The following is a 22,464-nucleotide window of genomic DNA, read 5'->3' on the forward strand; positions in this document are numbered from 1 at the left end:
TAGTGGAGAGGGTTCCTCTGCAGGGGTTGAACCGGAGTCCCAGCCGGGGAAGATGGCTGCTGAGGATGGTCCGCCATTTTGGACCTATTGCAGAGAAGTCCGGCAGCTAGCAAACTCGATGCGTGTAGAGGGGCACTCCGTCCCAGACCGGAGGTAAGTGTCCGCAAAGGAGGCCCGAGTTGTACCGCGATGCAGCCGGTGCGCAGCAAAAGGTCTCCGGACGGGATGCGCTGCCACAATGATTAAAGTCTCAAAGGCCTCAAGGAACTCCAGTTCCTCACTGGGAGGTGAAGGCCTCGGTCTTGCTAGGATGGTGGCTCCGTCTTCACTCCACAAGGCGGTCAGCGGTTCACTTCCTGCGCTGAGGTGGAGCGGGAAACTCTCGCGCCAGAGGGCGGGGCTTAAGTCCTTCCTGCCCAGAGCTGTGGCGGACTGAATTTTCTCCTGCGCCACACCGCTCTGAGGCAGGATTCGCGCCATTCGCGCGTGGGTGGAGCTTGGTGAGTCATCTGGATTTCCCTGCCAGTGCAGATTTTTGGCGGGCTGGAAATACTTGCTGCGCCACAGCCTCTGAGGTAAAATCTTCAGGCGCGGCAGCGCCGGATGTAGCAGAGCTGACAAAGTTCTTTGCAGGGTTTAACCTCTTGAGTGCTGGAGCGGTGCTCGACAGCACGTGGCAGCAGTAATACAGTTCAATGCAGAAACACACAATCACTTGGGCCTAAACCCGAATGGCAGCAGGGTTAGGCAGCACAGTCTTTGCAATAAATGACAGTCTATAGTGCCAGAATAAGGCACAGAAGTATAAATCCTGTTCGTGACGCCACTTGCAACATCCCCCATCGGGGCCTAGCGTTTTCTTGGGGCCTGGAGTCAGCCAGGGCCCGCAGTACCTGAGTGGCTGGCGGTTGCGGCCTAGGCACGCTAGTGTCACGGTGCTTGGTATGGGGAACCGGAGGGCTGTCCTACAGCTTGGCAGGTCTCCAGCAGGGTGGTGTTGGCAAGAAATGATGAGGGAGAGGCTGCTATAGCGGTTCTCCCTGGGGCAACCCCTTGGGGTCTGGAATATGAGTCTGTGATGGTGGCAGCCGTAGTAGCAGGGACCAGACGGAGGCAGACGTTCAACAAAAATAACTTACAGTTCTTTATTGGAACCGACAGGAACCGTAGCAAAGTGCCTTAACAGGATAGTGGAATGCTGGAGATGTAGTTGGAGGGAGCCACAGGATGAATCCTCAGCCTGGATGCATAGGGCAGGCTGGGAGGTAGCTGTGTCCTTGTAGGATGCTTCAGCTTTATCCTGGATTGCTTCAGGTATCACCCTTGAAGGTAGGATGATACCCCTTTCCTCTCGCTAACTAGCTATTAGCTCCATTTCCAGGCAGGGAGCTGGGCTCACCTGCTCTTGTCTGGTGTGCTGGCAGCACAGACTCCTCAGAGTCTGTACTGGATTAACTCCAGTCTGCTTCTGCAGACTCCTGGGTCTGACTGACTGCTTTCTAGAACTTTCCTGACCAGGGGTTTTGTTACTCCCACTGGTCAGGTGGTGGCTACTCCTCCAATTACATCCAATTACACATGTGATTGGCTGACACATATGACATCACACAAAACACTTAACTCCTGCCTTACCAGGCAGGTTCTACCACTGCAGTGTTCCCCTGTGTTATCTAGGGACTATGTAGTGACATGCTGTGGGGCCGATCAGACCCTACACAGGCTGCAAGCTACATGGTGGGACGTATTCGCAAACACAGCTCTGCCTTGCATCGGCGAGGGTGTTGCATTTGCCTACAAAATAATTCCTAGGGGCTACATTGATCGCTATTGTCTCTTTGGATCTTTGGATCCTGTCACAGACGTTCTCACTCATTGAGCTTAATTGAGCACTGATGGCACCGTGGTACAAACTCCCACTGTCATTATTGGCAACTAAAAGGCATAAACGAAAGAAATGCAAAATTCAGCTTGCTGATGGTTTCCACTTATGCAGGTGGCTGACAGCAACAAATGGCTCGTACCTAACTTTCCCATAAAATGATGATGACACAAAGGAAAAACCTATTGAAAACATGATGTTACATAATAGCTTTGTTCTTTAGACTGCACATTAAGGAGAACAGCTGCCGAAAATTGAGGATTACTACTGATCGCTGTCATTTACACAAGAAAAAAAAACGTCTTTTCTATCATCCGTAGACATCACTTTACTATCTAAATGGTGTAAGATTATGCACACATTCTTAAGGATGGAAATGTGACTCCTGACATGTAGCATTAGATTCTGATAGAGAGCCCGCAGCCATGTGAAGAGCACATCCATATGTTGGCGTAGGCTGATAACTCCCAATGGCAATTTACTCCACACTATAACTCCTTGATGTTTTTGGTGGAGTCCCTCTGGGGCCCCTTCAACCCACGCACCTCCTATTCCATCCTCCCTAGAGGCAGCCGTGGACTGGGAGGAATCCTACCAAGCGTCCGGGTCCTAGAGTGGGGTTGTGACCTACAAATCCACAGCCTACACAGATGTGCCCGGTTCACTGCCTACAGGAGTACAAGGGTGTCAAGTCCAGGCTCGCTTCTCTGCCATGAAGATGGGTTGTACCTGTCAAAATAACAGTTTACTGGGGTTTTCTATGAATTCTTGGAGAAACTGGGGCTAATTAAGACCAACTTTGGGACCAATTATTTTTAAATCAGGGTCCCTAAATTGCGGGATGGGGGAGGAGGCTCTGAAGCGCATTGGCAGGTGGCCGTCCCACTGATACAAGTCTTATGTGCGCCCTCAGATGCAGTAGGATGCACATTGGGGCAAATTTATCAAGCTATCTGAAAGTTGAAAAAGTTCTTAGTTGCCCATGGCAACCAATTGGTAAAATGAAAACTGAGCTGTAATCGGTACCCATGGGCAACTAAGCACTTTCTAACTTTTAGACAGCTTGATAAATGTAATCCATTATTTAGTTTTCTGTAGGTGATGGCCTGAGCCTACCTAGCTTCTATTCACAGATACATTAAAATAAATAAAATGGGACTAACCTCAATAGACCTGTTGTGCCTTCAGGTCCCCTCCTTAATTATAGTGTGGTCGGAGATTGTGCAGTGTAAAACCTGGAGACATGCCAGGTCTATCAAGGGGTTGGATAATGCAAGGATCAAAGAGAATAGGGGTATTTCGCCATTTGTTTGCAAGAACCGGGGGGGGGAGGGAGGGTTGAGACATTGGGAGTTGGAGACCAGGGAGGGGGATTACTGGCAGAATTTTGGGGTCCATCTTAATGCAGTGGGTACAGATCTTTTGGGCATTGAAGATTGAGGAGTGAATAGAAAGAGTAGTGATTTTGGTGGGGGCCTCACTTGCTTGAGGTTTCAGAGCATGTCAGCTGTGGTGGGTAGAGTGTCCTCAGTATCCGTGTAAAATGGATTTTGGAGGTGCAGTGGGAGGAGTTGGACACACCTCTTAATTAAGGATTGGTTCCTTTCATGGTCCTTGGGAACCCAGGAGAAGGGGTGCAACCATTGAAGACAGTTGTTGGTGTTGTCGAGCCGGTGATGCAGCCATAATACGTTACATTGAAAAAATTTTGGGGCGCTTGACCTTTGTAGCCTCGAGGACCATCTATCAATATACTGTATACATAAGTTCAAATTGAACTTAAATGCACTAAATTATGTTGTAAATTTATGTTGTCAATAAATGTTGGCTGCTGTGGCCAAAAATTTCCAACAAAGAAATGTAGTAGTGTCATCATTTGGGCTGGAGGGCTTTGTGGAGGCCGCAGAAGTTCCAGCTATAGTGGAAAAGGACTGAACTGACGCTACCCAGTCATGTTGTCTGCATTTTATGGTGCCAGGTTCCCTTCAATGACTAACCATATCAGCCCCTTGTGAACATGGATCATGTATGGTTGGCTGTCAGTCCACTACTCAGTGTCTCCCCCCTCCTCACATTCATCACATCTGCAGCGAGTAGGATTTCATTTATAAGTGATTGAACATTTAATTACCAGCGCCCCAAACAGACGTCCCGCTGACAACCCCGCTCCGATGTATCAAAGACATTTCTATCCTCTAGTATCATATTTGCTGCTTTGATTTATGTTCCGAGGTGTAAGACGAATGTACCTACATATATCTTTCCACAGGCAAAAAGATTATTACTCAAAACATCCATACAAAACCCGGCAGACGCTTTCTGCTTACTGTAATAAATTCTACATCGCAACATAATACAAGGAAGATTTATAGGTCTCAACACCAAATGCCAAAGTGAATGCAGGGAGGTCAAATTTATAAAGTATAAAGTGAAATAAAAAGAAGTCAAATTATAAAACATGTAATCAAAAATTGTCGTGAAGATAATACAACAGAACTATACCCTGGAGTTTAGGGTACGGCCATATAAAACTGTGATTTTCAGCAACAAAAATATTCACTTTTGATTTTGTCAAAAGTAAAGAACTTTATTTGTCAGCATTGTAGAGTGAAATGGTGAAGTGGAAAACATTTCTAGGACCCCCTTATTTTTCATTATCAGTCATATCCTCGCCATCTTTGAGTTTAACAGTCTTGAGGTGATGTACTTGTATAATAGGCCCTTTTAAAGGGGTTATACCAATTTTCAAGTTGTTCACCTGTCATTATAATGGGACTCCCAGAAATCAGCAGGATGATTAGTGGAGTGGCAGGATGACCACACGTTCTTCTGCTTCGTCCAGTATTATTATAGTGTCAGAAATTGCTGAGCAAAGCGTTCTGCTATCTCCTGCATTAACATAAATTGGATTGGACGGGATACCCAGGAGCTGTGCTCAGCAATTTTCTTTTTGTGAGTGTTGGGTTCCCAGCAGTCGGACAAATGAAAACTACACTCCCTTTAATGTAAGGTTAACCATTATAGAAGCCAAATTCAGGGAGGATTAAAAGGTTAAAGGGAACTTGTCAGACACATCTAGCCCCCCAAACCAAAGGCCCTACCTCATTTACTGTAGTGAGTTGTTCTGCCTGATGATATAAAAATGAGTCAGTAGCTCCTGTGAATTATTAAATGAACCCCGCATAATAATCCTGTGAATTGAGTCAGCAGGGTGTTCCTGAGCTGCTCAGAATCAGACTGCAGCTCCCTCTTCCTCCTCTGTCCAGATTAGCAGGAGGTATGTGCTGTAAGCATGTGCAAGAGGCAGAGTTACACCAGCCATGAGGCGAGTTGAGTTTCTTGCCTCAAACAGCACCATCTGCAGCAAGATGAGGGGCAGCATCAGGGGTGCAGGTATCTGCTACAAAGCAGGACCTGATACTTAAAAGTAGTGTCCCTTCACATCTGATGACGGCACATGTGGGAGACGCTGCATGGAGAACCCACTTAGAACATATTACTTCTGCAAGGGGCAGAGTAGGCAGCAGAGAGTTTAGGTTCACCCCTGGCAGGGGGTGCGTGCAGGAGGTGTTTACCAGAGGACAGAGGAGGAAGTGGGTGCTGCAGCCTGACTCAGCTCAGGAACACCCAGCTGCCTTAATTCCCAGTGTTTGGGAGGTTAGATGTTCCTGACAGGTTCCCTTCAAATTGAAAGCATGTCAACTAAATGCTGCCGATTTCTACTGTAGATTTCAAGGGGTAAAATACCATCAGTAAAAAAGGCACCATTATCATTCATTTCTGTTGCAGATTTCCTTTGCAGAAAATCTTAAGTGTTTTAATCCCATGGGAACAAATCCTCAGACCGGTTCAAGTTGAATTTTCAACATGTTAAATTATGCCGTGGGTCCTGCTCTTGACTTTTAACCATAAACTGCAGAAATTTAAGTCAGAGAAATACCAGATGGGATCGGAGCTGTGATCTATGGTGTCACTATTTTGGGTCATTAGATCCGCTATTGGGTTGGGATTTGCAGCCATTAGTAACACAGATGCTGTATAACCTTCTAGAAAGCTCTATGAGGGCGAAGGATTCGCTGTATGACAGCGGGAAAAAGTCTTTGTATTACTTCTACGTAATCAAATCTGTCATATGTTTTGTTATAAGAAGGAACATTATGCAGCAAAGTAAAGGAAAGCTGCTGCAGATTGCGGCCTGTGGTAATTGTCTGCAGACAGCATGTTATAGAGCAGGAGGAGCTGATCAAACTGTACATAATGTCCTATCTGCAGACAGCATGTTATAGAGCAGGAGGAGCTGATCAAACTGTACATAATGTCCTATCTGCAGACAGCATGTTATAGAGCAGGAGGAGCTGATCAAACTGTACATAATGTCCTATCTGCAGACAGCATGTTATAGAGCAGGAGGAGCTGATCAAACTGTACATAATGTCCTATCTGCAGACAGCATGTTATACAGCAGGAGGAGCTGATCAAACTGTACATAATGTCCTATCTGCAGACAGCATGTTATAGAGCAGGAGGAGATGATCAAACTGTACATAATGTCCTATCTGCAGACAGCATGTTATAGAGCAGGAGGAGCTGATCAAACTGTACATAATGTCCTATCTGCAGACAGCATGTTATAGAGCAGGAGGAGATGATCAAACTGTACATAATGTCCTATCTGCAGACAGCATGTTATACAGCAGGAGGAGCTGATCAAACTGTACATAATGTCCTATCTGCAGGCAACATGTTATAGAGCAGGAGGAGCTGATCAAACTGTACATAATGTCCTATCTGTAGAGAGCATGTTATAGAGCACGAGGAGCTAAGCAGATTATACAGAGGGGTCATTTACTAAGGGCCCAAATTGTGTTTTTCCGGCGGGTTTCCCGAATTTTTCCGTTTTGGGCTGATTTTCCCTGAATTGCTCCGGGTTTGTGGCGCACGCGATCGGATTGTGGCGCATCAGCATGCACGCAACGGAAATCGGGGGTGTGGCCGTAAGAAAAGCCGACGGATTCGGAAAAACCGCCGTATTTGGAAAAAAAAAAGTGTTGCTTGACACGTACTTACCTGAACCCAGCGTAGCTTGGTGAACGCCGACGGGCTTCAGCGCAGCAGCGACACCTGGTGGACATTGGGCATACTACCTTAGTGAATCGCCGGAAGACCCGAATCCTCCACATTTAACACGCCGCTGGATCGCGAATGGAAGCGAATCTGCAGTTATGATGTTAGAGAGCAAGAGGGGCTGAGTAGATTGTGCTTAGTGTCCTATTTGCAGGCAGCATGTTATAGAGCAGGAGTAGATCCTATCTACTTGTGGAACTTGTGCAACCTTCTCTGCTCCTCCTTCTCTATAATGTGCCACCAACACTATGTACATTCTTTCTTCTCCATGATATGCTGCCAGTGCACTATGTACAATCTTTTCAGCTCCTCCTGCTCTATAACATGCTGCCTGCAGATAGGACACAGTACAATCTGCTCAGCTCCTCCTGCTCTATAACATGCTGCCTGCAGATGGGACACTATGTACAATCTTTTCAGCTCCTCCTGCTCTATAACATGCTGCCTGCAGATAGGACACAGTACAATCTGCTCAGCTCCTCCTGCTCTATAACATGCTGCCTGCAGATGGGACACTATGTACAATCTGCTCAGCTCCTCCTGCTCTATAACATGCTGCCTGCTGATAAAGAAACATAAAATGTGGAGCAAATAAAACATCTAGGGGGTGAAGGGGTTAATGCTGCATATTTCCATATCTTTCCTATTTCCCAGTTTGCTGGTTGCATATGATGGGATCGGTCAGCAGGATCACATTACATTATTGTGATTCTTTCCGTTTCCACAGGTTTCCCTCTTGTGAAATAGAATATTAGATGTTGTGTTCCGCTGGTTTGTTACGTTGGATTCTGTGAATGGAACTTTCTGTCATTTATTGAAAAATTATTAGCGCTCTGTGATCCGATTGAAGATGTTCTGCATCGCACTGGTACTGTCATTGCATCTTGATTCAGATGATTATAATAGCGGGACGCCACCCTGGGAATGGAGGGTATAAAATGATTATAGCAATCTGCAGCAGAAGGGCGATGTATCAAGCCTTGTTGTGTCCTCGAGTGTGTTCTGTATTCCTGGGACAACTGTTTACCATCACGCCCCTGGCAGAGGTGGATTTACCCCGGAGAACTTCCCCCTCACCCTCCCACTGTGCTGAAACTTCCTGTGCTGCAATGAGATTACATCAGGCAGAGGGAGAGGGGAAATGCTGAGGGAGCAGGGGGAAACCGTGTAACAGCCTGTGAATCTGCAGTAGAAAGGTGCCCTGGTAACAACTCCAGGAGCCCTTCTGGCTCATTAGTATAATTTTAATAGTCAATTATGAAAGGAAGGAGGCCATGGATAACACATATAAGAAGATACCACAGTCACGGTGCCCGGATCTTTGAGTAGGTGGCCCTGGTTTATCATAGTTGATTTTGATGATAGATTTCCTTTAACTGATCATAAAAATATTATCCACTACAGTACAAACTGCAGAAACTCACCCTTAAGCGGTTCTAGGGGGCCCAAGCTATCTATACCTTGGAAATAGATCCTACTAACTTCCAAGCAGGGTTTTCTTCGGTTTAGAGTCTGGGCCTGTGATTCTCCGGTGGGCCAGTCCGACACAAGCTTCTTGGTACTGGCTTTAGGAAACCAGGATTTTACACCTTGTACAGCCCTGCTCTGTTTCTGTTATGTCCTGAATATTCATTTAAAAATTACCATATACACTTGGGTATAAGCCAAGGTTTTCAACACAAAAATTGTGCTGACCTAGCTCGGCTTAAACTGAAGTCTATAAAAAATTAACACGGTACTCACCTTTTCACCGCCCCTGCAGGTCCTCTTCTTGCTTTGGATGCTCCAGAGGAGCTGAACGACCCAAAGAGGAGCCAAAGAGGCAGCGGACCATTCTCAGGGCAGGGGCTGGGGGATTATCTGGCTATATATTGCAGGGTCTGGCAGTCTATATACTGAGGGGGGGGGGGGCAGGGGCTGCCAGGCTATACACTGGGGACAGGGGCTGCCAGGCTGTATACTGGGGGCTTTATACTGTCTGGAGGCTGTGACCAATGCATTTCCCAACCAAGGCTTATACTTGAGTCAATAGGTTTTCCCAGTTTTTTGTATTAAAATTAGGTACTCTGGTCGGCCTATACTCGAGTGTATACGGTATGCAACTAAAATTTGTGCCAGTGGAATGGAAGCTACGCAATATTCTGCTCTGTTACAGCACTAAGGACCATAGACACGATGTCCTGGACCAGAGGGTTTGCATATAACTATCACTTTTACTCTGCATTGGCGGTCTGGTAATCAGGTAAACACAAGAGTTATTCTCAGCCAGAACATGTGTTCTTTGAATAATTAATGAGTGCGTGGAGCTCATAAAGCTGTTGTCCTCCAGCTCAGGTACCTGTTACCAGTCTGCATTTAAAGAGCCACAAGAAGGATCTACCTATTATGGAAAGGTATAAAATAAAAAGATCTCCAATTTTCTAATATACTTTGTGTTATTGTCTCTGCCCATTTCCAAAATATCTGCTTGCTGCGAGTGAATGAAGTTTTCTTGAGTAAACCACTAAGCAGAACAGACAAGTCTAGAAGAGGCTTCTCATCCAAGAACAAAAGGTCAATTTAATCTCATCCAATTCTTATCTTAAGTTTAAGAAATAATTTAGGGCTGGGCTATTTAAAAATAATAAAGGTGTACTCACCTCCTTCAGCGCTGCTGATATCCTGCACTGTGGTCCGTCTGATCCGTGCCCGTTTGTTTACAAGGGCACAGAAGCCGTGCACCGGAGCTTCCGGCCGGCAGAGGTGGCCGCCACTCCCATCCGTCCCTATCTCTCAGCATTGTAGGGCGCTGGAGATGGTGTCGGGTGGGAGCTTCCAGCCGGAAGCTCCCTGTGCGCTCCTGTAAACTGTGCGCCCTGTCTGTCTCCCCATGGTAGGGTTTAACTAACTGATGGATTACAAGTATGGGTTCCTTTGTACCCCAAAATGACCAGAGCAGTTGGTCACACATGCTGCTCTATTCATCTCCATGATGCTGAATGATCTAGCCAAACACAGTAATCAGTGCCATAAATAGTTAATGTAGAATTAACTCAATTGTCTGACCTGTTGCTACATTCATTTGGGTTACAATGAACCTCCATTCTTGTGATCCACCATCTACCTTGATGTGGCGAGACCACCCCTTTAAAACATTGAACTGTATTTATGGTGATCAGATGCTCCATTCTGAGTGACATCCTCCAAACCTCTAGCCCATTCAGGAATTAGTTCGAAAAATCTGTTTCCCTTAAAGGGAACCTGTCATCAGCAATTAACCTAATTAGCCTAATAAACCACAACCAGTACATTGTCAAACAGCGTAACACCTTCTAGTTTTGTTTCTTTCATGGTCCAGTGCGGTGGCATCATCCAGAAAATCAACTTTGAAGTGAGGTGTAAATTGGTTGTATAGGAGGAGATGAGTTTAACACTGAAGATGGGAGCTCTGAACGCCTCCTCCTCTATGATTGACAACATGCATCGGACGTCAGGAGATCTGGTTAGTGATGTCTCTGAATGCAGGATCATCAATTACAGTGAAGGAGGCTTTCTTCAGAAGAGAGAGCTTGACTTCAGGGTTAAAATCTCCGCCTACTTGACTTTATACAACGAATTTACATGTCACTTCAAAGTAGATTTTCTGAATGATGCCAACTGGGTCATGAAAGAAACATGATCTAAAAGATGTTTAGCTGCTTGGCAACATACTGGTAGTGATTTATTAGTTCAATTTCTGCTAAAAGTTGCACTTAGTTTGGACAAGTCTTTAATTTTACAATAGATTAAGTTGTTGCCATAAATGCACGAAATTCAATGTGTCTGCTCCATCTTTCATCCAACATTTCTACCAGAAAGCCCTCATACACAGCAGAGTTGGCTAATCCTGCCAAAATGAACGACTTTAGTTTAAACAAAGGTGTAGGGTTACCCATTGCATTCATAGACACCACACTTTAACCCCAACTACTATTTTCCGCCTCCGCTTGCTTACCCACAACCGGCGGTCTCAGTTTGTGGTGTAGAATGCCACAGATTGCTTTAGACGTGACTTTCTTTCCCATGGAAATCTGCCTTGTGATCTGGTAGTGCAGACGGGTATGTTCTCCAAGTAATGAGGCTTGGCAATAAAGCCTTCTGTAAGACTGTAAATTCTTCGCTGAATAGTCTAATAATGAAGCGTGACACAAACAGAGGAGATGGAGAAATGATAGCGATCATGGGGAGATGGCAGGTGTGTGTGGGATTAAATGTACATTCAATGACACTCTGCTGCCTCCCTGTCACTAGCAGGAAGCACATGTCAACACAATGTTCTAAATCCAGGCTGTCCTGCTACAGCGATCACAGGCCGAACAGCCTGAATATCCATGAAATATGGACAGAAACTGAATGCAAAGCTAAGGGATGTATACAGGAGGTTACAAGTCAAGTCAGTACATGGGAAATTGTGGAATTTATTTCCATTTTACTTAAAGGGGTGTTTCTACGAAGACAAGTTTCTTAAATGTACTCAGGATAACAAAATAACACATTCTCTATATCACTGTTATTAACCAAAATACAGCATTTTACATATATTATTCCAACCTGTCTCTATCAGTCCTGCTGTACACAATTTCAGTTGACCCTAGACACGACCCTGTAACTTCTGACTTAGGGTCGGGGATGGATTTCTCTGTCACGGACGTGGAGCTGAGTTTCTATCTTTCTGCTCCCTTCACTCTAGCCCCGCCCCCTGCAGTCCAGGATAGAGCTCACACTGACACATACACTGACATCCTACCAGCAGAAGCATGAGAAGAACTACAAGCTACGGACAGATAAGTTGTTTATCTGTCTCATCTCTCTTTCTATGTGTCAGATACTAGTACAATGTTCAGAATCCAGATTAAAGTGTATATAAACCCCTTACCCTGATAATCTAACCACATTGTCAGCTCACAGAACTAGATGGATCATAATGGGGCAGATTTACTTACCTGGCCCTGTTGCGATCCCGGGTCTGCCGCGATTCACTAAGATCGTGCGCCCGAGTTTCTTCATCCGTCAGTTCTGCTCCGAGGTCCGCCGGAGTTCACCTGCCTCTTCCTGGTGCATGTGAGTGCTTGATCTTGCGACACAATTCCTTTTTTAAATTCCACGGTTTGTCCGAATCCGTGGGGATGTCCCACGTCCACGCCCCCTGATTTCTGTCTCATGCAAGCCGGCACCGATGCGCCACAATCCGAACACGTGCGAAAGTGCGGCGTTCGGACCCTTCGTAAATGTGCCCCAATGTGTCACACCCTTGGATTTTGCATTGACCAACCTAGGGAGTGATAGGAGCTAAAACAGCCATAAAACTGAGTAAAATTGTGAAGTAAAGGGTTAACGTCATTAGGGGATGGAAATTTGAAAACCCCTTTAATGGGGTCTATGACTTATGGAGCCATTATGGTCTGTTCCAATGTATAGTATTTCTTATGGTTTTCAGCACCCATATTTGGGTTTCTGGTCACAACATAATATGTGTCAAATAATAAGTAGGGTTTCCACTATGACAATTTTGTGAACCCCATTTTTTTGGGTGCATGGCAAATCCACAGACCATGCTTTCCATTTTGGAAGACTACCATAGAAAGAATTAGGCTCCATTTAGGGATTTTCAGCCCAGATGTTATAACATGAGAATAACATAAGATATTTGCTAGCCGCAAAAAAAAAAAAAAAAAAAAAAAAACATAACGTGAAGAACACATTGTTAATATACAGACATCTCTTCATAAAGAGATTTCCCAGTGTAACGTATTCTCCTAGGTCAAGATTCACCTTATTGTTTTATCATCGAGCACAGCCTCATATAGAACCAGGACAAAAAAGCGAGACATATATCCTTAAAGTAAATCAAAATTAAGCATGGATAAACCAGAGAGCCTTACTCATAGATCCAGGTACTGTGACTGTGGTAATCTTCTTATATTTGTTATCCATGGCCTCCTTCCTTCTAAAATCAATTTTGAAAATAATGCTAATGAGCCAGAAGGGCTCTATGGTGTTACTTGAGCCTCTCCGTGCCTTAGCTTCACAGACTTTTACAGTGTGCAAGGAGCACTTTCCTCTCCCACTGTGTACTGAAACTTCCTGTACTGCAGTGAGATCATATCAGGCAGGGGAAGGGGGAAGTGCTGAGGGAGCAGGAGGGAGGTTGAGACAGTCTAATGCCAGAGGGGCTCTCTTTCATTTTCTTCTTCTACCTGGCTGCAATGTCAGCTTCTTCTTGCTACAACGTTTCACTGCAAATTTAGCAAAACAGAAATCTTAGGTTCCTTATTTCATTATCATCTCCTTCACATTCTTAACACAGACTAAATACTGTTCTCTTGTTCCTCGAGAAATCTCTCTCATGCCTTCACATAAGCCAATCTAGTAATTGTGCCCCCACAGTGGCCAAATCACAGTGCCTGCCCCACAGTAGCCAATATAGTAACAATGGTTCCACAGTAACTAATGTAGTAATGGTGCCCCTCACAGTGACCAAGTCCCAGTGCCTGGCCCTCAGTAGCCAAAAAAATAATGGAGCGTCCACAGTGGCCAAGTCACAGTGTCTTCCCCACAGTGGCCAATAGTCACAAGACCCCCAGTAGCCCATAGTATGTGATTTTAGTGGGGGCAAGGGGAAAACTAAATGGCTAGGCTCTGCTGTGGGCATAGGAATAGCATATGAGCGTCAGGACAGGGGGTAACTTGGAGGGTGGAGTAGAATGTCCCACTGGGAATCAAAGTTTATGTGGCAATAGAAATAGAAAGGTCTCTATTAATGAAGGCTGTACATGCGCTGAGGCTGGTGCAGAGGCTCTATAGGTGAATAAAGATATAATACAGTTGCCTGTATGGTGTAGGTGGTGTACAGGAAGGAAGCTGATATTACCCCCTCTCAACACACCCCTCAGTCACTGACCTGCTGAGGACTGAGGGGGAGCAGACCCTCCTCTGTTTCCAGGCAGATGAATGAAGGCTGAAGTTCCCCCTCCTCCTCTCAGTCCACCAGTCCATGTTGTCGAGTCCTAACAGGAAGTAGTATGGCTGAGGGATGCTGCCACCTACTGGACACAATAATTATCTCTCCTCCAAAAGACAGTGGAAATAATTATTGGAGTTTCCAACAACCTGCAGTAGAGTTGCAGAATGCTTCAAACATTTCAATACATTTTTGATACTGGAAAGCGTAGAGCGGTTCAATATGAGGGTTCTGCCATATACGTTACTGAGTGACTATGCTGTTCTTAGGATACTCCATGTAGGACATCGCTTGGATTCACCTGTCCATGTGTGGTCTGTCTACATCTCAGAGGGGTTTCCCTGACATACTGTAAGGTCTTATATTTGCCGTTACTGAATAGATTCACTCATGTTGTGTAGTCTCCAAACCTCTAGAACAGATGTACTTTACATGACTATTACACATCATTGTACAGACAATATCCTTGCAGTAACAAAGAGTAAGGTTGTGTTTGGTTGACCCTAGTTATTATCAGTGTTGTTGGTTAGTAGACATGTTGGAGGGTCCTCTACACCTACGATGCAGGGAGAAGCCTTGTATTACCATTTGCTTTATTGGTAATTTGCAGGTTGTTTGCCCCCAATCTGTCTACGTACACAAAAGTTACTAACTGAGAACCGTATTGTACTGGGAATCATTGACACCGAGTTCCGAATTTTATTAGACAAAAAAGGCGTCTGCGAGCAATCAGTAGAAGCGTGAGCTGGAAATTATTAATGGACTGGATAGAGGCGGGTGGAGGACTCGGAGATTCTGTGACAGACGTGCCATGCATTATGCATGAGCGCAGCCTTGTAGGACACAATAATAATTCTGAGCTGTTATTACACATGTAGATGAATAGGTATGTCTCTTAATTGACTGATAAGATTATCAGGGCTATTGTATGACTTCACAGACTGTGCTGCACCCCAGGTAATACGCCAGCAGCGGACCTTCCTCTGATTACATTTACATCTCTATTGGGCCCATCCATAATGGATATGCTATGAGGTTGTCACACAATGACCCTTAAGAAAGCCAGAATATAAAACCTGATACGTGTGGAAATGGAGAGAAATCATTTCTATAATACATTAGTTGGTTAAAAGAGAAGGTAGATCTCCTGAGGTCTAATACAAGTGATTGCACCCTCGCCCTGACCCATCACAGATTTAGGGCAAAACCAACCTATGTTCACAGATTTGCCATTTTCCTTATTTAAATTACATTTTTCTCAATTGCCTTCAGCCTAGCCTTACAACCACTCTTAGCCCTCATTCACAAGACCGTAATGAGGGCCATGATTCGTTCGAGGCCCCCATTGAGGTCTATGGCACCCAGTCGCGGCTTGGTGAGCACTTGGTGTCTCAACGTACCTCCACAGACTTTCATCTTTCAATGGAGAGGGGAGGGGTGGGGAGTGCTTACTCCCCCTCCTTTTTCCACCCAGCCCTGTGCTCGCCCAGGCACATGAGTTTTCCAAACCACGCCTCATATGCTACCTTGCCATCAAGAATAACTTTCTAGAAGCCTAATGGTGTGGGATTAAAGCCAAACCAGTCTATCTATTCCAGAAAGAACCGATTCCCAGTAGACAGCACTGTATCCACCTGACTGTATCTCTTCAGTACAGTGTAGGGAACTGGTTTAGCTGAGTATGAGGCTTTTGACTAGGATCAGGAAGCAAGAGTTCTCCCCTACAAAAATGTTGCCAATTGTTCCACCCTGCAAAACTTATTTGCATATTTCCCAGAACCCCCTAGTGGAGCATCAATGACTACATGTCCCCACCGCCCCTACAAGGAAACCTTAATTCGCAACGTCTCCGTAAAGATAACTTTTATTCCCTGACCCTGGTCATGTGATGTCACACAGGTGCAGGCTTGTAAAATCGCAGAGAGTAATCAGAGCTGTGTGACATCACATGACCGGGAAGTAAACAATGAAACTTCCTAAAGAAAAACAGCAAGCAGAGATCTAGAAAAACGTGTGGAATTGATACATAAAGTATATTGAAAAATTGTAGAACTTCTCATTTCACAAACCATATCAAGTATTTGTTGAAAGTGGGAAAACCCCTTTAACATAAAAGAGGGGATTCTACTAAGGATAGTTTTTACTCCTAGGGAGGGGACTGTATTTTTGTGTGGTAAAAGCCTTTAACCTCTTAAGGACGCAGCCATTTTGTAGCTTAAAGGGTTATTCTCGTCTCTGCAGTCACATTCAGTTTCATTAATCTGCCATATATAAACATTTCTTCAATTGGATGTTATTAAAAAAAATATTTCTGTGTGAAGATAATTTCTCATAAATGTGGCCATGCCGTCCCTTAGAAACGAGATGGCTTCCTCGGTTACGACCACGTCAGATTTAGGCAGCAGTGGCCAGACATGCGCTATAGAGCTCTGCCTGACCACATGCATTCAGCGATCATTACACAACACAACACGGCTGTGGGACCTGCAGTGACTCCCGGATATTTCATATACAAACACTTTTTGTCTATTTGTGCTATCCGTCCAGCAGAGGTGGCCGTATCCGAGGAAGCCATCTCGTTTCTAAGGGACAACATGGCAACAATTATGAGAAATTATCTTCACACAGGAACATTTTTTTTAATAACATCTAATTGGAGAAATGTTTATTAATGGCAGATTAATCAAACTGAATGTGAATGCCGAGACGAGAATACCCCTTTAAGGCTCAGCCCGATTTTTTGGATTCTGACCTGCGTCTCTTTATACGGTTATAACTTTTGAACACTGTTACTTATCAAAGCGATTCTGAGATAGTTTTTTCCCCACATGTTGTACTTCATTTTAGTGGTAAATTTTGGCTGATAAGTTTTGCGTTTATTTACAAAAAAAAAGAAAATATGATAAATTTTTGGAAAAATTTGCCATTTTCGAAATTCAAAATCATTGCGTTTTCAGGCAGATCGATTTACCACCTAAATAACTTGCTGAATAACATTTCCCATTTGTCTACTTTACATTTTCATAATTTCTGAAATGTCTGGATAATTTATTTTGATGTCACGCGGCTTACAAATAGAATATCGCTTTTCCGGATTTTTCAGAATTGACTATTTTGGGGATAAATACAGTTTTGAATGAAATTTTACATATTTAGCATCAAAACCCCCTATATAACCAACCCATTTTCAAATCTGCACCCCTCAAACTATCAGAAACAGCTTTTACGAAGATTGTTAACCCCTTGAGATCTTCATAGTAATTGAATCAAAATGGAGGTGAAATTTAGAATGGTCATATTGTTCCCTTATACGTTCATTTAGCCCTAAAATTTACACATTTCCAAAAGATAAAAAGAGAAAACTCACCATACAATTTGTTCTGCAATTTCTTCTGAGTACAAAGACCCCCCACATGTGGCTGTGACTTGTGTTATGGGGGCACAGCGAGGCGCAGAAGGGAAGGAGGGCCCTGCAGCTGCCAGGATTTTAGTTTCCTCATTGGCCCCTTTTGAAGGCTATAAAATTTTCGCTTTTCCGTTATTTGGGCCATGTGATGGCATTTTTTTTGCGGGATGAGATGCTTTTTCCAGTGTTACCATTTTTGGGTTTGTATCACCTATTGTTGAAAATTTAGGAACTTTTTTTGAGGACATGAGTAGAAAAGCATCAATTCTGTACTGGATTTTTTACTTCTTTTTTTTTTGGTGTTCACCGTATAGACTAATAATCCTGTTATCTTTATTCTATGGGTTGATACGATTACGGGGATACCAGACATGAATATATTTTCTTACGTTTTACTAAATTTGTCAAACAAAACCCTAATGTGGGGAAAAATCTATCATTTATGTATTGCCGTCTTCCAAGTGGCATAACATTGTTACTTTTTTGGCTACGGAGCTGGTTGATGGCTTGTTTTTTGCGGGACATGTTGTACTTTGCACCAGTATCATGTCGGAGTACATATGGTTTTTTGATCACATTTTATAGCATTTTTTGTGGGATTGAAAAGGTAAAAATCATAATTTTTGGAGGGTTTATAACAGTTTTTTTTTATGGCGTTTATCGTGGGGGTTCAATAATGATTTACTTTTATTCTACGGGTTGTTACGGACGCGGTGATACTATATATGTGGGGTTTGTGTTATGATTTAGACTTTTTTTTGAGTTATATGTCTCTTTATATGTTTTGGGGCTTTTGGGCATTTTTAGTGATTTATGACTTTATTTTTTTATTGAATAACTTTTTTTTTTTTACTTTTTCACTTTTATACCATGGGACATGAACAAGTAATCATCTGATTGCTTGTTCATGATAATATTCTGCAATACTCATGTATTGCAGGATATTAGCAGTGTCAGCCTATACACTTGCATAAGCTGGCACTGTGCCAGTAAGATGACGTCACAGACGCCATCTTACTGGCAGTTCTTGCAGGTAACTCTGGGGTCCAGATCGGACCCCAGAGTCACTATAGCAACGATCGGCGCCCCCCGAAAACGGTTCGGGGGTGGCGATCGTGGGGGAAAGAACCCCCAGGTGCATGTTAGATGTCGCGGTCGCGCTGACCGCGGCATTTAACGGGTTAGGCACCCGCGATCGGAGACAACTGTAATGAAGCTTTATTGATAATGTCTGTAATGAAGCTTTATTGATAATCCTTGGTCCCATTACAGCAAAAAATGTTTTAACTCCAATTGTCACTGGGCCAAATTTTTTTTTTGTCTGGAGCTACAATTATAAAATATACAGTTTCGACTTACAGACAAATTCAACTTAAGAACAAACCTCCGGACTCTATCTTGTACGTAACCCGGGGACTGCCTGTATTTAGATTCCCTGTGTTTCATTCCTATATACTGGGATAGTAAGGCTGAGTAGCTGCAGTGTCCATTCCCCCTGCAGATGACTAGTAAGACATATTCTGGCGGAGGTGGTTAATGTACAGACAGATGAGTCAATGTGCATTTAGCAGCTGATATAAGGATTCCATCTGTTTAGAAAACATATCACAGTAATTAGAGCATGTACACGCGGGGGAATCGCGGATCTGCCCACTAGACGCACTACTGCCGAGCAGCCTGCTCACTTACATCCTCCTGATATAGAAGTTACTAGACTCAGGAGGCCATGTATACAGTGGTCGTATCTCTGACCATGTTCTATGCAGGTGATATCCCCTGCACTTGACACTGGTTTGCCATGCTGGATGGGAGTGTAGGTGATCATGTGCAAATCACTGCTCTCCGGACCAGGGGTAGATGCGATGATGTGACTGCTGACCAGCGGGCATAGCTAATGCCAAGGTGATGATGAACCTCATTAGAGGTGAGTGCCCAAACTACAACCAAAACCCACTTACCATATATACTCGAGTATAAGCCTAGTTTTTCAGCACAAAAAATGTGTTAAAAACCCCTAACTCGGCTTATACTCAAGTCAAGGAAAAAAAACCAAAAAAGTTAACTCACCTTCTGACGCTCCCCGGCATCCATCGCGGTTCCGACATCGGGTCCTGGTCCGTCACAGTCTTCGTGACGTCAGCCGCATCGGCACACACTATGATTTCAGCTTGCAGCTGACGTCATGGTGCCTGCGACGGACCGGGAGGGGCTGGCAGGCTATATACTTGAGGGGGCAGGCAGGCAGGCTATATACTTGAGGGGGCAGACAGGCAGGCTATATACTTGAGGGGGCAGACAGGCAGGCTATATACTTGAGGGGGCAGACAGGCAGGCTATATACTCCAGGGGGGTGGCAGGCTATATACTGGGGGGGCTGTGACCAATGCATTTTCCACCCTTGGCTTAAACTCGAGTCAATAGGTTTTTCCAGTTTTTTGTGTCAAAATTAGGGGTCTCGGTTTATACTCGGTCGGCTTATACTCGAGTATATACGGTATTTATCACTAAGTGCAGACAGAGAAATTTAATGAGCAACTTATTGCTCCCTGCTCTGCCACAGCTTTCAATCGTATTGGCGTCTTGAGGACACCAATACAGTTGAAAGAAGGAGGGGATCATAGATAGATTGATAGATAGATAGAAACTTTATTGATCCCCCAAGGGGGAAATTATAAGCCACTTCAGCGGTGACTACACCAAAATACACCAAACACATAAATATAACTTAAATACAAAACATTGCCATCCATACAGTACAGTAATCAATCTATACATAAAAAGCATAAAAAAGTTCATCTCCGTAGGGTCAGCAGACACCGGCAAGCTTTTTGTTATCCAGTGTAATTGCAAAAGGTAGCTTAAATGAGGATCCAGCCCTGTTCACACCTCCTTGCTCCTCATAAAGTCCCATGAAGCCCAGGTAGTGTTTCTGAACGCAGCACATCCTGGACTACCCTGGACTGCAGAAGGAGGCCGTGAGTCACTCAAGGGACGTCATTTTCATTATTGTCCCCCGGTCGAAGGATGGCATGGTCATGTGACTCCTTGGAACTACAATCGGTGTGCAGGGCTTAAAACTGGAAGTACTAGAGTCCAGCATCCAGGTCACGGAAAGTTTTCTTTTTTTTTTTTTTTACATGGGTTGACTAACGTGTGAGTCCCATGTAAACGTGGTGTATGGTGGCACAATCCCACAGACTGCACACAGAGCAGAGAGTAGGAGTTGTAGCATTATTAGGTTGTTCCCTCTGCCGGTCGAACAGCTGTGCCGGAACTATATTAACGAGTTCCAGAGCGGCCATTCGGTCGGCAGAAGTAACGTCTTGGCATTATATTTCTTTATAATGCAGGGACTCCCGTACTTTGTGTGCAACCCATGGGATCAGGCCACCACATCCCAGGATTACAGGGGCTGCACACATTCGTGTGAAAAAGCCCTAAGACTGATCATGTATATTAGGGTAGCCATTGGCAAAATGATTGGGCATGCTGACATCCCAGTGCCTGATCCTCATATCTATAACAACTGCAACAGTTTCTTGGAGGGCGGTGAATGAAGTAGTACCCACAGAACTCATAACAGAATCAGTTTTGTTCCCTTCACAAAATTGACCAATATTGATCAATTTTTACAACTTAAAGGGATTGTCCATGAAAGAAAAATATATGCCACAGTTAGCTGTATCAAGATAACCCCATGAATCCTCCCTACTCTGCACTTCCTGGTCCACCATTGACTTCTCACAACAGAAGCCAATGAAGCCTTTTGGTAACAAGCGGTGCCTATGACAAACCCGTCCTGGATCATAACGAAATCTGGGATACCTAAATATAACTTTATTTACTCACCAACCCTTTAAGTGATAATAAAGATGGATTCATATCAACCTTTTTCTTATGGGAACAATCTCCACAAAACCCGATACTTTTATGCCTCCTGCACACCCTGAGAAGGTCGAATGGTAAACCTCAGCCTCCGACAAAGGCAGCTTAGACACAACGGCAGAGGTTACCATTAACAACAGAATACAATTTTCACTATAATTATGCTGAAGATCACAACTATTGCTTCACAGTCTGGGGTGAGAACCTATTATTATAGCAATAACCGAGATGAAAGTGATAAATCCAACAGTAATAGAACTAGTCTACATCGCAAACCCAAAGTCCTGAGATGTCTGGTCATACACGAGATTGTGCCGATCCACTCCACAAGGATGTCTATCACAACGGAGAAGAGGCAGATGGATCTGTATAGTAGCAGCTTATTTCCTGTGGAAAAAAAAGATGAAGCCTACCTGAAAGCCACTATATTTGTCACTGCAAGATAACCATGTGCCCCATCCCCCCCAAACACTGGGGGATAAACATGTCTCCCTATCCTCCCTACACTGGAGGATAACCAGGTGGTGCCCACATAGACTTGAGCATGTGCCCACCCCCTCCCATACACTGGAGGATAATCAGTCAGGTGGTCCCACCCATACACTGAAGGATAACCAGGTGCCCCCCCCCCATACACTGGAGGATAACCAGGTGGTGCCCACATAGACTTGAGCATAACCATGTGCCCACCCCCTCCCATACACTGGAGGATAACCAGGTGGTACCCCCATACACTGGAGGATAACCAGGTGCCCCCCCATACACTGGAGGATAACCAGGTGGTACCCCCATACACTGGAGGATAACCAGGTGGTCCACCCACATACACTGGAGGATAACCAGGTGGTCCCCCCCATACACTGTAGGATAACCAGGTGCCCCCGCCTTCCCATACACTAGAGGATAACCAGGTGCCCCCCCCCCCCAAACACTGGAGGATAACCAGGTGCCCCCCCCCATACACTGGAGGATAACCAGGTGCCCCCCTATACACTGGAGGATAACCAGGTGGTCCCCCCATACACTGGAGCATAACCAGGTGTCCCCCCCCCCCATACACTGGAGGATAATCAGTCAGGTGGTCCCCCCCATACACTGAAGGATAACCAGGTGCCCCCCCCCCCATAGACTGGAGGATAACCAGGTGGTCCCCCCCATAGACTGGAGGATAACCAGGTGCCCCCCCCCCAT

Source organism: Engystomops pustulosus, chromosome 6, assembly GCF_040894005.1.
Source record: "Engystomops pustulosus chromosome 6, aEngPut4.maternal, whole genome shotgun sequence".
In the NCBI taxonomy this organism is placed as follows: Eukaryota; Metazoa; Chordata; class Amphibia; order Anura; family Leptodactylidae; genus Engystomops; species Engystomops pustulosus.